Here is an 8,024-nt window from a genome sequence, read left to right as displayed (position 1 = left end):
GGGGGGGGCGGGGGCGGGGAAGGGAGGAAGACTGAGGACATGCAAAAGATTCCACAATAATTTCTACTCAAAGACAACTTTGTTGCTAATCACAGGGGAATAAAAAGCTTCCCAAAGTTACTTTTATCACTGTTACAGCAGGCTCAAAGCATTGTACATCATGCATTTACATTCTGGATTCCTGAGCGTACCTTGCTATCTTACAACACACAATAAATCTCCCACTCACAAAAACCTCTGTTTGGCAAAAAAAAAGATGATGAGATATCACATCCAGAAGGGAGGTCCAGGAACAGTAGAGACTAGAGAGCTGTGTTCTCAGTCATGCCTTCTGTGCAGTTCTTGTTAAAAACCTGTCTGCAACTAAACAAATGGGTTTGTCGTGACCCACTTAACTCTATTTACAGGTAGCTACAGGGTTTTCTCACTATTACCTCACAGCCACATAAATATTAACACAGACATCACTCAAATGAGGCAAGTTTGAATTTTCTCAAGATCTGTAAGTCACACTCAAAATAAGGGAGATACAGTTTGTACTCACTGGAGTGATAGTGGACATAACACCTAGTTTTATTAGTTCTGATTTTGATTCAAACTTGTGATTGAAGTTCATCTTGAGCTGTACCACTGTTTTTCAATATGCACGTTTGTTGTTCCTTTTAAAGCAAAATTGCTCTGACGTCTACCACTCAAAATGAATTTTGCATTGACATATATTACATACAAAGGAACACAGTCTAAAGTTCAAATACTTGCAGGATACAATGCTTGATGCTCTATCCAAACATCAACACAGGTTTTTGACTTTGTAAACCCTTCAGTGTTTAAAGAAAATGTAACTAGCTTCCCCTTTAGATAGCTAGATATTTTGTAATACTGGCCCCAATTGCTCATTAAATCTTTAGGTTAGATACTTCTCAGGATGTTATACCACTATTTTTACGAACTCCTATGTATCGTCAGTGCTCATCTATTTCTGTGAGTATTCAGACAAGCAAATTGATCTAGCTAAAGACAGCTTTAGAAGGTGGCAAGAAGATAACAACCAATTTAGCTAAAAAAAAAAAGCTTTAAATAATTATTATTGCTTCCTGCCGCTGACAGTTTCGTGAGGCAAAAAGGCCTTCAAACAACTGGACAAGCTCCAAGAACAAAAATGCGAGAAAGGAATTACCCCATGTCAGCAGCAAACTGCCTCCACAGCATCTCACGAAACCTCACCATACCCACAGGTATAGCTTCAAACAGCAAAACAGCATCCCAAAACACGCATCACCTCACACAAACATGGAACAAAGGCAGTGTCTCTGGTAGAGAGGGAACGAATATAAACGTAGTGCTGCAACTGCCTTCCTACCAAGCTCAACTGAAAATTCACTGCAGTATCCAATTCACTTCTACTTCTAGAAGAGCTGAGGAAAAAACACTGTAAAAATGTTCTGTGGCACAGGAAAGGAGGGGCACATTCCATACCTATGGCTTTGACTGAAAAGACATTTCCTTAATTGTAATGCCTAAAGCTACATTGCATCTGGAGAACATGTGTTTTCCTCAATTATTTTTAATACACAAGAATTTAAGAATATGTAACAGTACCAGCCCGTCACAGTGCTGCAAAAAGTAAATCTTACACAACGTGTGGTAATTTAGCTGCATTCTTTCTACCTGATGACCTGACTTCAATAATGAGATTTATTTTCACAAAAATAACCACTTTGAAAGGTGGTAGATGCTTCACTGTACAACCTTCCAGCAGAAGAGTATCTAAATATCATAAAAGTCACCATCTTAAAATCTCTTTATACACAACATCATATTAAGAATATTTAAAAAAACCCAAACTCAAAACTGACTCCTGAAAGTCAAAAAAGGAATATGAAAGCAAAGGATGTTATTTGAGTAATACACAAGACTAACAAAAAAAAAAAAAAAAGAAAAAAAAGAGAAGATAAATCTCCCCCATGTTATTCTGCAGTTATTCTTATTACTTCTGAGCATATAAAATTGGAAACCTTTTATTATATATATACATATATGTATGTATTTATACACAGCTATATATGTATATATTGTACAATGTATATATTTATATACAACTATTTATAATTATATATAAATATATACAATTGTAGCTGCTAAGCAACTGCATACCTAAGTTTACGGATCAGATAGACAACAGATAAGCGGCTTAATAAATTATTTCCTTGCAAAAGTCATTCACTGAAAACTGAAAAAGTAGTAAAATTTTACTTTTCACAAAAAAGCAAAAGGATTAAGTTTTATTTGAGAAGTAAATGGTAAAAGAAATGGCTAAGACTTCACAAAGAAAGAAACCAACAGTGTCATCTCCCACACAAAAACCCAAGATGCCCTGTTACAGGGACACCAACACACACGATCCTCAGTTGCAGCATCGAGGCCTCTCTCTCTCAGCAGTCTGTACAAAGTGGTATCTACTGTAAGCTAAGAAGCACTTGGTTCATATTTGCAAAGTATTCTTCTACTACAAAGCCCAAGTTCTTAAAGTGATTCTTCCTTCTACACCGAGATAATTTGTTATAATGAGATACTCCAAGGACATTAAGCCCCGATTCAACAGTGGTGAGAGAAAAAGAATGTAACAGAGCTTCCTCTACGAAAATGGATAGAATAAGGTACACCGTAACTGTTATGTTTCCCCCTCCCAACTCCAGCATCTTACAATTCTAAGTTATCTATTCAAGATTTTAATACCTTCTGTCAAGTTAAGAAAGTATTTTACATTTCAGAAGTTTTTTACTCAAGGATCAAAAAATTAATTGCTGCATGCTCAGAGACCTGCTTTCATTTCTCAATGAGCACTTTCAACTCCTTTACATCCCACTCCCAGAACCTGAAAGTCAATAGTATACAGGGCTGCCTGTAAAAAATACATGGGTTTGCTGAATAATGCAGCTAAAACCATTTTCCTCTTCTTTTTTGACTGCCAAAATTGAAACCAAGCGAAAACAATTTCACAGCAGAACTTGGAGGTTGAAGATTGTATTGGTAAGCAACAGAACCGTATCTGTTATATCATAAAATAATGTCTCCAGTTTCATCTCTGTATTTGCCAATAATTTGTGCTATTACTCTATTTTTGCTTCAATTTGTTTCTCTTATCTACTTGAGCTATGAGGTTTCCTAGGTAGCAAGCTTCTGCAAGAAGTTTTGAGAGTACAAAGACAGCAAGAAGAGGGCTTTGGATGGTCCTGAGGTGCCACTGCATTATGAATACTCCAGTACTCCCTAACATGGCAGAAGTCATAATCCCCAAAGGGTACCAAATTTCTTCAAGCTAGTACTAAGTAAAGAATATATGACCTGAAGTTTTAGAAATCACTGATCTTTTATTTATAATAACAGGTTTCATTTGTATTCATCGTTAAGCTTCAAGTAATTACTTTTGTCAAAAAGGCAAACAATTTTGATTTGCACAGTAACTTACTGTGGAGGTACACAGTAAAAGACATGCAGCACTGTACACAAGCAGCAACAATTAAAAATTAGGATAAGTTTCTGACTGTGGGCATAGACAAACATTGCAACACCTCACCCAGAGAGCTAGTACAGTCTCTGTTCCTGGAGATACCCAAAACTCAAAGGGCAAATCCCTAAGCAACCTTATCTAAGCTGGCCCATTTTGACTAAGCAGCATTTGAGTTACCTTCAGAAATTTCTTCCAGTCAGTATGACTATAGAAGCAAACCAACTTATTATCTGCAGGATATGAGCACTTCCTCAGACAGTGTTTAACAGTTTCCTAAGAAAGTGATTCAAGTATCTGTCCTTCAATCTCAATGGTATTGGTGCATTTTTAGTTAAAAAAAAAACAAACAAACAACTAACTAACTGAAGATGAAAATCTTAAATCTTGGAAGGGCTCCAATATTCAAAATTACATGTCAGTCAGAAAAGCACTCCTAACTTCCTCATTCTTACTAAAGAATTTAATCAAAATGTTATCAAGGACACTTGCAAGACTTAAAGTTTACTTTACAGATTACAGTGCAATTATACCCAGAAAAGGTAATTAAAATGCAGCTCCTACTCATCTAGAGTCTCCAGGTCTCATTTGACACAATTCTGAAAGTCAGAAGTCTAAATTTTTTCCAAATGAATAATGTAAAGCATAGGAATTGCTTTAACACATGTAAATTAGAAAAGTAACATTTTTTCTGTCAAAAATTCTGTTAATGCTTTCAAAGCAGTTTTAGGAAAAAGGTTATATTTGCATTGAGAAAAGTACCTTTCACATTGGTGGGCTTGCACATGTAAGTGCAATGTGCTGTAATTTATTACTCTCTAAAGACAACATTACAGGTGGGAGATTCATTTTACTGGCACAGACTTTTCATTCCAAAGCACCGACGTAAGAAATGGGTTTCCCTTCATCTGACAAAACTACACTGCAGAGTTTAGTTTAACTTTATGAGGTAAATTAGGTGCCAAAATCTACAAATTTAAGAAGTTACAAAGTTACCCAATGCACCAGGAAATAGCTGGAAGCCATCCAGGCTCACTTGCACAAATGGGACTACTTCCTCATCATAAGCGAAGTTTTCTTCTAATCACACTGTGAAACCCCATCTTTCTGAAAAAGTAAAACTACTGAGATATAAACTTACTGAAAGAGGTGCAGTTCCTTTTTAAAAAAAATAGTTTTGACAATTCCCATATTTATTACATTCAGCATTTTAAGGAATGCAAGAGCTAATTTAGTATTTAAAAATTTCATGTGTTTTCCTTTCCTCCCTGAAGGCATCCTGATTTTCTGAGGCTGTATCTCAAGTCATACACAGATATTTAACTCCTGTGCTTTGTAGATTCACATTAAAAACAAAAAACCCCAACCAAACCTACAAAACATGTCCCTTCAAGTCACCAAAAATGGACTAGAGAACACTAGTTTTACGATTTAAATAGTTTTTGTGCTGTTTTTCATTTGTTCCATTGCTTGTAAATGAGGATTTACATTAGCAAATGCAACTTTTACAGTAAAAACCAGTACCTTTCATTAATATGGCTTACATTCATGTAGATAAATTGTACCTTTAATATTCCCACTAATATGCTAACTAAAATATTTTTATATATGTTTATTAGGTTTTTTGTAGCTACAGGTAAGAAAACAATTTCTAGATAAAATGGAATAAAATTGAACTGCAAAAAATGGTTACTAGACTTTAACAAAACTACTTCAGATATCCTGTGCACATGAATAGGTTTTGCATTCAAAACTTGGTAAGCGATGATGCATTATCTATAGGAAGGGTGCAGAAGTGATGACTGTTGCTTGAGAGCTCAGGGCTTCGAGGTTTCCACCTCTTACACCCCATTTTTAAATAAACAAACTGAATCAGTAAGCAAACAAACTTATGTTATTCAACATACCTGAAAGCTTCTGAACTTTCAGTGACCTATGTGAACAGCGCAACTACAAAACACTGTGGATCACAAAAGCTGTCTTTAGCACTGAAAAATCGCCGCTCCTGGATGCTAAAAACAGTAACTTTCACTGGCAATGGTCCAGCTTCAGATCTTTGGATCCACACAAATCTTACACACCTTATTTTCTACAAATAGTCCTCGTATTGTTGCAATGATGCAGCACTCATTGCATCATTGAAAGAAAAACAAGGCTTCAAAAATCTCTTTAAAAATGGGAATCTGAGGAACAAGATTGAGTTCAAAACTGTCTTGAATATTGAAATGCTCTTTCTGGTTCTTCACCTTCCTTGGTTTTAAAGACCTGAACTGAAACAATCTGGTTTGCCATTATTCCAATTATGCCCCTTTCTATATTCTCAATTATGCTGAACACTGCCAGTTTTAAACTTGAATTGCACTACAGCTAAACACAGTCATCTTAAATCCAGCAACAGTAAGGTACATGGAACTGCTTACTGCCTTTGCAACACTTAAAATCTTTTTGACTAAACATGAAGTAAGATATGAATCAAAGACCTCTCTGAACTTGCCCTATCATTACATCACTCGATCTCCTACTTACTTGTGCTCATACACCATTATTATAAGTCTGAGACAAAAAAAGTCTTGTTATTTGGTTCACCTTCTTTCCTCCTTGAATTTGAGGAGTTTCAGGGTTCTAGTTATGTCTCTACTGAAATTATCTATAAAACTACATCACCACCATCATCCACATCAGCCTTCAATATTATCAATTCTGTACCATGAAAGGAAAGTATACAAAGGGGCAATGTAATTTATTTCTCATGAAAATCAATGTTTCCCTCTTTGCATCTACTCCTGCATTTATTTATAGTCCCAGCTGGATGAGTGACAAGAGTGTGTTTGTCAAATGCCTTTCAGCTGATTTTTTTTTAAGCTCAATAAAACTGAATATTCGAAATAATATTTTTATTGTACAACTTAATGCACCAGAAATAAAATCTTAAGGTATGACATGTATATTGCTACATGCATATTTTCCATGAGTTTGCAGTGTTACCCATCTTTGGTGTTTTAGCCAATAAAATATACTCTCAGGCTTGGAAAATTCCACTCATACAATTTTATTTGGGACTAATAGAGAAATCAATTTAAATTTACAACGGATGAGTGCTCATTCTACTCACTTACATCAAGGCAGGAAGAGTCTCTATGAGTCTCTGCACTCATTTTCAGAGAAAAAAAATAAACAAAATCAGTGAGTGGAAGAAAGTTCAGAACTTAACTCCATCAGCCACAAAAGCACAGGCAGTGCTGCCAAGATCGTACAGAGACAAGATAACTGTCACTCTGTCTTTTATTATTTGACAGGACAAGAAGCAATGGGCACAAAATGAAACACAGGAGGTGTCATTGGAGCGCAAGGAAACACTTTTTCACTACAAGGGTGACCGAGCACTGCCACAGGTGGTCCAAGGAGGCTGTGGAGTCTGCATCCCTAGAGACTTCCAAAAGCCACCTACACAAAGCACTGGCAGCCTACTCTAGATGACTCTACAACATGATGCCCAAGGATCCCTTCCAATCTTAACCATTCAGTGATAGCAAGACAACTTGCAGTCAAAGTATTTTCAGCATACCTCTGGAACAAGGTACTAGATTAGTGTTACTTGTATTTTCTATAAGGGGCTAGAGGAAACACAATTACCACTTATACTTCTGGATCACATTACTACTTGTATCAACAGAGAGGTGGCCTTGAAATGGGATTTAAGTAGAGGAAGGCAGAGTCTTCAAACCTCTTGGGAAGAGGATAGCAAGATCTAGGTGCTGCTATGCACTCCTAGGCGCATCAGTGCATTTCTACTCATAAAACGGTCAAACACAAAATCTGTCTTACTGTAACCACCTGAATATTTCAGACATCCTTCTAACTTCATATAAGCTTGAAACATCATTTTTTGATTTCTTCCACATTTGAGTCATCTCACCGCTTCCACAGCCATGAAAATATAAATTTTTAAAGGGGAAAGTGAGCAAGACCATGCGTTACATAAAGGCAAAAGCAGTGCACCATGCACACAAAACACCACACCCTAGCTTGGAAACAGGCAGCTGCTGTGAAGCTGAATCCCCCAGAGGATGGCAAGGAGCAAGGATAACTGAGGTCTCACAAAACATCCTGCTCCTTTCGAGATTTTCTGTAAAAAATCTGCCTTAAATTTGAGTTTCCAACTGCCACAAAAAGAGTACATGGTACAGCTCTAACACAGTCCCTCTGCTCCCTGAGCTCACACTTCCCCTATTACTGCCTCCTAGCAGGAAGCAAAACAGCCTTCCTCATCCCCACACTCCTTCCTCCCGTAAATCACATGGATCCCCTCTCCTCCCCGAGCCCGCGGGGCTGCCTGGGGACGGCAGGCCGGGTGCTTCGGCTGGCAGGGGCACGGCGCCTCGGGAACGGGAAGTGGCGGTGGGGGAAGGGAAAAAAAAAAGGCGTCTCTCCCGTCTCTCCTGTCTCTCCCCGCCGTCCCCGCGCCCCGCACGCCGGGCGGGGGCGGCCGTGGGGAGCGGCAGAGCGGCCGCCGCCC

At 37.8% G+C, this 8,024-nt stretch overlaps 1 protein-coding gene across 1 annotated transcript in view; it reads right to left on the bottom strand.

Moving 5' to 3' along the window:
• The window catches only part of CAPZA2 (capping actin protein of muscle Z-line subunit alpha 2), a 30,073-nt gene that overhangs the window by 21,762 nt on the left and 287 nt on the right, over positions 1 to 8,024 (bottom strand). The gene's annotated exons all lie outside the window — the stretch shown is intronic.

Source organism: Pyrgilauda ruficollis, unplaced genomic scaffold, assembly GCF_017590135.1.
Source record: "Pyrgilauda ruficollis isolate IOZ18807 unplaced genomic scaffold, ASM1759013v1 scaffold27, whole genome shotgun sequence".
Taxonomy (NCBI): Eukaryota; Metazoa; Chordata; class Aves; order Passeriformes; family Passeridae; genus Pyrgilauda; species Pyrgilauda ruficollis.
This window is presented reverse-complemented; position numbering and strand designations above follow the sequence as displayed.